Below are 8,808 nucleotides of genomic sequence, written 5' to 3' on the forward strand. Positions count from 1 at the left end.
AGTGGTTATTGCAACAATCCATATTTCTGGTCCCTTCCCTGCTTGACTAAGATGCTGAATTGTCAACAACTGCAGCCCCTTCTAGTCTGTTCTCCAGCACAACAAAGGAAACTGTACACAAAGATGGCTGGCGTGTGCCCTAAAAATCTAGCTCCCAGGTGGAGTCAGCCCAGTTTGACCCACAAAGCTGTTTCCCCTCAACAACACACACCCGACAATGAGAGAGCTCTTCAAGCCTAAACGATGATTTCTTATAATTCTTCTGCGCTTGGCAGTCCAAAGCACTGTGAGGAATTTCAAATAGCAGACAGCTTCCCAGGCCCAGCCACTGTTACCAGATAAGCCTACATACTGGGGCAGCTGAATCAAAGGAGTCACGAGAATTGGCATCAGGACTTCCGGTCTACCGCACAAGCTGAGCAGCGAGGAAACCTCAAGCTCCGAGGTTTCTGGCTGCGTGGAGGAGGGGGGGGACCCCGCGAGAGCGATGCAGACCACCAGATTGAGCGTTCTGGGGTCGTGAGAGCTCTCAGCTCTCCTTTGGAGCCCTGAGAGCCAGCGGAGTGGAAGTTGCGGGAGCCATTTTGAGCCCAACGCTACCTCCACGGAGCGAAACTCCGAGCTGACAGCCTGTAAGCAGCAGATTTCCCCACCAAAAAGAAGATTCGAATGATTTGGATACCATGAGTAAATGAAAAAATCAAGAATTTGATCTGGAAATTGGCCACGGGAGGAGATTTAAAAGGGAGGTCGGTCTCCCCCTCTGAGTGCTTGGTGACGCAGTAAAATTGTCTGAAGCCGAGAAGGGACAGCAAGCTTTGTTTTGACTAAAAATTGAATTTAAAATCTTTCCCCAAGGCAGAGTAAAGGGGAAAGTCGAACTGTGTATTGATCTCTGCAAAAGATTGTGTTTTGACAAGGGGAAACCGCTTTGGAAATTGGAGTCGGGTCAAAGGAAGGATCAGCTAGCCGCCATTATGATGTCATAATAGAAAGGAATGTGCTTCTTTGTTGGAGGCTGAGAGCTATCAATATGGGAAAGAGGCGGTAATTAAAGTTAAAAAATTGTTGAAGGCTGCTGAGTGTTAAACTTAAGACTTTAAAAATATGATGAAGATTTTAAAAAATGGAAGTTGAAACCAGTTTGGATGTGACAGTATGTTTTTAAGGCTTGGAAAAATAATCTAGTACCATTTCCTGCTCTGTTATACCCATGGAATTGGAGAAGAACAGCATGATGGAAGAGAAGGCATTGGATTTTGAGGATTTTGAAGATATTGTACTGAAAATCTACTTTGGGATCTAATTTTGGAAAAAATCTTGGAACTTAAAGAGGAGATGTGTAACCCTAATGGAAAAACATTAACCCCAAAGGAGAAGATAGCTGAACCAACAGACTTTAACTTCAAATTATTAGATTTGAGCTCTGAAAAATATAAGGAAGAAGAAGAAGAAGAAGAAGAAGAAGAAGAAGAAGAAGAAGAAGAAGAAGAAGAAGAAGAAGAAGAAGAAGAAGAAGAAGGGAAGGAAATTACTGTTCCGCTGGTGGGAGAGGGGGAACAGGATTTGTGCTTGATTCAAAAGTTCCCTTAAAAAGAACCAACATGGAATGCTGCCTGTCCAGTGAGAGAGGGGGGGCAGGGTGCATGTTGGGGACAGAAGGTGAAGAGTATAAAACAGGGAAGAGGAATTAATCGGGGAAGTAAAAATGGAAGGAATAGGAGCAAAGTTAAAGAGTTGGGAAAGCAACAGCTGAAGAAGAGGGTTGAGCAAGGGTTGGATTGGGTCAGAGTAGGAGTGGGGTGAAGGTTGTTTATTTAAGATTTCATTGGATGGATAAAGATGGTCTGAATCTGGAATGTTCTAAGGAGCTAGCGGAAATTTCTGGAGACACTGATTCCAAGGAGGGGGTTGAATTACGGTAGTCTTAAATGTGGGATTATAAATAGAAGATATAGAAATTGATTGTATGGATATTTTTGGGTAGGGAATATTGGCTTTGGAGTAAATTGGGTATAGTTTAGTAATAGATTGAGTTTAAGTGAGAAGGATTTATGTAGTGATAAATGTTTAAGAATTAATGTTTAAGGCATAAGGTATGATGTTAGAATTAAGAGATTTTGAGATAGTATTGATGATATATGAAAACTGCATGATTTAGTTATAAAAAATGAATTCAAGGAGGGAGATGCGAGGAAGTCTGCAACGTTAAGAAATAAGATTTGATATTGGATTATCTTTTTTTTTTCTTTCTATTTTTATATCTTTGATTCCTGTTTTTATTTTTGGTATGTGGTTTAAATGTGGTTTAAAATGAATAAAAATTATTTGAAAAAAGAAGAAGAGAGAGAATCGGCATCAGTGGGGTGAGGTGCTTGGGCACAGATCCTCCCACATCATGCCCCATTTCCCGTTAGATAACTTTTACATTCAGTGCCAAGATTACCTCTGCCCACAACTCTGAAAAGGGCATGGATTCCTGTGGGTTCTTTTTTCTGTCGGCACCCACAAGCTGGATGCTAGTTCCCCAACCAGGTAACGAGTTGCCCTCTGCCCCACAGCTTGCTGCAGTAGGCCATACCCCCTCCCCTCCCCACTGTCTCAGTACGTCCTGGTTTTGCTCATGAGAGCGTGGTGGCCATTTGGGGTGCTGCAATCTTACCCCTCCCCTATTTTGGGGGGCAGTGGTTTTGTGTGGTACCCAAAAACATGCATTTTTGGTCAACATGCCCCCCAAAGTGCTGTGCAGGAAGATGGTGTCCCAGTTTGGGGCAGTGTCATGTTGGAGGTGAAATAAATATTTATTAATTGCTCCCTGGAAGGGGTCCCCAGCCTCATATGGAGGACTTGAACCCTGGGAAGGAGCACGTTTGCTAAGGCTCCGTTCCAGTAGGGAGAAAGGACAGAGACCACACCAGGATTCGAAAAGCGAAGTCTGATCCAGAGATCTGTTGCAACAGGGTCCCCACCTCATGTACAGAAAGCAGAGTGAGGACCTTGAACAAAAGAATTCCCTTTCTTTTATAACATGCAAGTCAATGATACAGAAAAGGCGGGAAGGGGGAGGATTAACATAAGGAAATTATTTTTTTGTGAAACTTTGGGTGTGCTTTTTATGTGTTCTGTTGGTGGAAGGGTGTAACAAAAGGTGTGCTTTTGATGTGTCCTTTTGGTGGAAGGGTGTAACAAAAGGTGTGCCTTTTCCCATGTTTGAAACTTTGGTTAAGGATCCTGTTTCTTTCTCTGCAGGAAAGGACCTTTGAGGTTCCTGGCTTATCAATATGCAGATAATGTACAATTGGTTTTGCTGTGTTCGTGCTTTGATAGTATGACAGTTTCAGGAGAAGGGAGAGAATAGCATTAACAGACATAAAATAGTATTAAAATCAGGCATCCCCAAACTCGGCCCTTTAACTGTTTTGGGACTACAGCTCCCATCATCGCTAGCTAACAGGACCAGTGGTCAGGGATGATGGGAATTGTAGTCCCCAAACAGCTGGAGGGCCGAGTTTGGGGATGCCTGATTAAAATATCTGAGCCAAGGACCCAAAACAGGATCCTGAAGGTTAAATCACTAACTGAAGGTGATGCAGGCTTAATTGTTACATATTATATGAATAAAAGGTACATTTAAGATGAATACATTCAGTACAGAAGATAAAAGATGCATTTGAAAGATACAATTTAAATGAATACATTTCCGGTATTAAGGAAAATGAGGAAGGCAGTTTATACATTTCAGGTATTAAGGAAAGCAAGTTACATTTTAGGATGAATATAATGAATGAGGAACACAGTTTAAATGGACACATTCGACCTTCCTCCTTGCAGGCAAATATTTGAGGTCAATTTGGAAGAGTCAAAATGGTTTCTCGGGACTTTTTCTGTACTGTTTTCAGTCATTGGTTTATATATTTATGTACGTGTTTGCCTTGTACATTTATGAATATTTATTATATATCTAAGACCTAGGGTGGGGGAAGTGTAATGTCTCCAGGAAACCCTGGACTTCGGCAGTGAGGAAGCAATGCTGCTAAAACAGTCTTTACTAAACTGCAGTCATAGTTTAATAGTTTATTAAAGAGTTACACACACAGGAACAACATCCACCCTGCAGTCCTATCTGTTCATCACCTAACTGTCACAGCTGTGCCAACTGTCATAACTGTCACATACATTACAGGAAGAATCACTGCACTTCCCCTTTCTGCTTTTCTTCTGTGTTCTTTGCAGGGGAGACAAATAAGAAAAGGACTTTGTGCTGTAGAAAGGTCTCTCTCCTCCATCACCTGCCGAAGTTGGCACTGATAGACATAGGCCTATCCAACTGGCATAGCGTCCTCTCCGCCTTCTTACTTCCCCTTGCAATTGGCAGGAGAGGCTTCTTTAATCTCTTACATTGTTGGGTCAGGGAGACCCAACTCCTCCCACTGAAGTCCTGGCATTCCTCACGCATGACTCAGCTTCAGTAGCACTGGGAGTGAAGAGTGTGAGAATAATGCGCAAGGGGATCGGACTCCGTCCATGAATAAAAGCAGGGATATCCAGGGTGGATTGCACTAACTATCTTATTTGTACACACAGACAGTCAGAGGCCACATCCACACCACTTTTAACTGCCATGGCTTCCCCCACAGAATTCTGGGGTGCTGGGAGTTGTTAGGAGGCCTCTATTCCCCTCCCAGAGCTCCAGTTTCCAGAGTTCCTTGGAAACACGGATCGATTGATGAACCACTCTGAGAACTGTAGTATCATAGTGCTTTGAATGCACAGTGTGAACACTGGCCCAAGTTGGCTCTCCAGGGCTGCTGACAAACTGTCAGCATTCGCTCTCACAAGAAGTAGTGACAGCCACCAACTTTGGGGGCTTTAAAAGAAGACTGGATCAATACAGATCCTCCAAGTGTCCCTATTTTCCAGGGACGTCCCTGATTCAGAGAAGCCATCATGGTTTCTGATTTGATCCCAGAATGTCCCACTTTTCCTTAGAATGTCCCTATTTTCATCGGAGAAATGTTGGAGGGTATGGAGTTTTTTGACCCCCGAGCCATCTGAAGGGAATCCTGCATAGGGAAGTTTTTTAAAAAAAATGTTTAAAGTTTTATTATGCTTTCATATACAGTGGTACCTCGGTTTTTGAACAGCTTGGTTCTTGAACTACTTGGAACCCGAACACTTCAAACCTGGAAATGAGTGTTCTGGTTTTTGAACTTTTTTCAGAAGCCGAACGTGCTCCGATTTGAGTACACACTTCTGTTTTGAGCGAGTGGCTTGGCCCCAGCAGTGACTGCTGCCGCTTCCTTCCCTTCCCTTCCCTCTGCTGGGAAGCGCCTCTTTCCTTGGTACAAAGTGGAATTGGGTGTCTCCTCGGAATGTAAGTGACTCCAGAGTAGGGAGGCTTGGAAGTTGGCGACTCTCTCTCAGTGTGCAGAGAGACTGTGTTTTTTTTTGGGGGGGGGGAGCATGGGGTGAGGGAACTGTGCTGAGCATCTACTGAGTCTACACAGTAACCACACAACAATTCAAACAAAATAAAGTTTATTAAAGAGCCATTCAGAAATACTATGACACCTCTCCAAAAATAAAGGCTGATGCCCCACATAAAGGTGAATACTGGGTACACGCCTGGACTTGCCATACTGTCTCACTCCAGCCTCACCTCCGGCACGTCCACTCCTGTCAAACAAAATAAAGGGGATAGCCATTAAAAACGCTTGACCCTGCCCAAAATCTCTGGTTCTAGAATGCTTCATGCACACAGGAATAATGAACATGACACTTGTAACAACCACTTGACTCTACTTAACACCCATACTTACCTGTTATCACATCCAATGTAATCTCCCTCTTGACGCCTCACAAAGGACATGGGTGGGAACTAGGGGATGTACGTATTGTCCAGAAATGTATAAAAGTACAGTTCCACTTTTGTTCAGGGTCTTGCCTTCCTCCTGCGTGAGATTGGTGTGGACCCTGCTGCAGTTTTTTCTTATCTGAATAAACAATCAGGCGCCTCTGCTGCTTTGCTTCATGTTGCTTTGGTTGTATTCTGTTTTACTCTGACCGTTGGGAAACCTCGCGTATTCCAAGCGAGCGCTCTGTCTCCCATAAGGAGCAAGAGCTGGGGTTGGTTTTTTTGTCATTTTCAGCTGAAAAGCAGGAGAAAGAGGACAATGGTCAAGGACAGGTGTCCCCAAACTAAGACCCGGGGGCCGGATGCAGCCCAATCACCTTCTAAATCCGGCCCGCGGGCGGTCCAGGAATCAGCATGTTTTTACATGAGTAGAATGTGTCCTTTTATTTAAAATGCATCTCTGGGTTATTTGTGGGGCCTGCCTGGTGTTTTTACATGAGTAGAATGTGTCTTTAAAATGCATCTCTGGGTTATTTGTGGGGCATAGAAATTTGTTCATTTTTTTTCCAAAATATAGTCTGGCCCCCCACAAGGTCTGAGGGACAGTGGACCAGCCCCCTGCTGAAAAGGTTTGCTGACCCCTGGTCAAGGACATTTGGAACTGTAGTCCAGCATCACCTGTAGGAGGTCCCCCAGTTCCCAAACCTGTCTTATTAGTGTCCACCTTTTTCCAGAAATGCATCCACAGCATGAACGTATACACTCAACTTGTAGAGTGTTCTCCCCGCCCCATGCAAAGCTTCCCTTCCTCTTACCTGTTTCTTTTACCTGGGAGGCTTCCGCAGCAGCCACAGTGGTGCACAAAGGAGTTCCTGCAAGAAAGAAGGTATCTTTGAAGCAGGGGAGAACGCGACGCTAAGGGCTGCTTGGAGGGAAGAATCCCTGAACATATGAATGGGCTGTCACAGACCGAACGCCAGTGACAGAACGTCACCACGGACGCCCATTCAGCTGTCACACCCGCCCCAGGGACTTAAAGCAGATCTCACTGCTGAGCTCACAAGAACTGCCTTTTGGCAGGATCAATCAGGTGGCCAGGAGATGCAGCAGAAGAGCATCTCTGACTGCATGGCTAAAAAAGAGGATTAGGCGACTGAACAGAGGAGAGGGCAGTCAAAGGCTACTAGTCCTGATGAAGGAGACAATGCTTCAGAAAAGCCGTTGCAGGAAGTCCAAGGTGGGCAGAAGGCTCTTGGGCTCGAATCCCGCTTGTGGCTTTCCCCCAGAAATCTATCTGGGAGAAGGGGAGGCTGGGACCAGATGGGCCCTTGGCCTGATCCTGCAGGCCCTTCTAGTGTGTTTCCTAAGGCTTCCCCCCTCCCCCCTGTCCCAGTACCTCTGAGGCAGGTGTCCACTGCCTGGGCTCTAGTCCCACCCCCACCCCCCAGGATGCGGCGGCTCCCAGGCTGCGTCTTTTCCTCGCTGCAAAGCAAACGGAGACATCAGCCAGTGCCTGGCTCCCAGCCACGCTAGCACTAGTCTGGGGCAGGAGGGTGGGGGAACTGGGAAGGAAGCATTTCCACTTACCTGATCTTAATAGCTCTTCCCACTTTGCCTCTGTATGGGCGTCTTGGCTCTGGCCTAGCTCAGAAGCAGTAGCCAAAGTCTCCTCTCACTCAGAAGTAATCTGAGCAGCTGTATGAATTGGAAGAAACTCTGGCTGCTGCATCTGCCATGCCTGCACAGAGAAGGGGCAGTGAGGAAGAGACGCGAGGGTTGACAGCCGGGAGCCGCAGGGATGTTCTCTCGCCCTTAATCCTGGGAGCTGGAGCTGGAGCCTCATCCCTGGAGGTGTGGCCCTGTGGAGGAAGCAGGACATCTTATGAGAATGGGCTGTGACTGGCCAAACACTACGGACAGAACGGCAACTCAGCTGTCAATTCAGCTGTCTCAGCCACACCAAACATTAAAAGGCTTCTGTCTCCACAGTCGTGGAGAATCCTGGCAATCCTGTAGTGTGTTCAGGGTGCTGGGAACGGTAACTGATGGGAATGATGGGTCCTTGACAAATGACAGTTCCCAGGATTCCTTGGTGGAAGCCAAGACTGTGAAAATGGTAGAAGAGGCCTTTGAATGTCCGGTGTGGTGGATGCTCTCAAGAGGGAGCCTGCCACTTTCATAGGGGTTATGTTCAGGAGATCACGCCTCCAACCAGAATCTAATAGGGTCAAAACACATGGGGCCCAGGGCTGGGTGGGATTGCCAAAGTTTCAGACACCTGCCTTTCTGCCTCGCTTTTTGATTCTTTAGATTTTTGAGCCAAGAACAAAAAGCCAAATTTACACGAGTTAGATGCGCCAAAGTTGCAGGCTTTCTGTAATTGTCAAGGAATGATGTATACGTGCAATTGCGAACCAGGTGGAACATTGTAAGGAGAGTGAACAAGATCACCCTGCTGATCTCGCAAGAGCCACCTCCTTGCAGGAATAAGGAAGCCAAGGAGAATCAGATGCCCCAAAAGAGCATCTTGGATGAGGTGGCTTATGCAAGGCAACTAGCCGTGAAGGTTATGCTCAGCCACCCCGTTTGGAGGGACAAATGCTTCTGAAAAACACTTCCTGGAAGCCACAGGTGAGGAGAGTGTTCCTATGACCCCCCCCCCCAAAAGGTGTTTCACAAGGACCCCTTCCTTCCCTCTGCCCCCGTACCTGAGGGTCGTCATGTCTCTTCAGGAATTTTGCCAGAACAAAGTAGATGTTGGGGAAAGGCTCCCTCGCTGCAAAGAAAACAGAGACATCAGCAGGCGCCGGGCTCCCAGCCATGCTAGCACCAGTCTGGCGCATGAGGGTGGGGGACATGGGAAGGAAGCATTCCTATAATATTGGGCACTCAGTTGACATTTCCACCTACCTGAAGTGTGAGCCTTTCCCCCTTTGTTCTGGAGTGCCTCTCTC

At 46.2% G+C, this 8,808-nt stretch overlaps 1 long non-coding RNA gene across 1 annotated transcript; it reads right to left on the reverse strand.

The window, feature by feature from the left end:
- Window positions 1-5,521: 5,521 nt before the first annotated feature.
- Window positions 5,522-8,808, reverse strand: LOC148683645 (uncharacterized). The gene is made up of 4 exons (XR_015946849.1): window positions 7,442-8,808; window positions 6,670-6,726; window positions 5,820-6,149; window positions 5,522-5,676 (listed from the first exon to the last, which is right to left on the reverse strand). It is a non-coding gene; the product is annotated as an uncharacterized LOC148683645 (long non-coding RNA).

Source organism: Zootoca vivipara, chromosome 13 (genome assembly GCF_965207765.1).
Source record: "Zootoca vivipara chromosome 13, rZooViv2.hap1.1, whole genome shotgun sequence".
Lineage (NCBI taxonomy): Eukaryota > Metazoa > Chordata > Lepidosauria > Squamata > Lacertidae > Zootoca > Zootoca vivipara.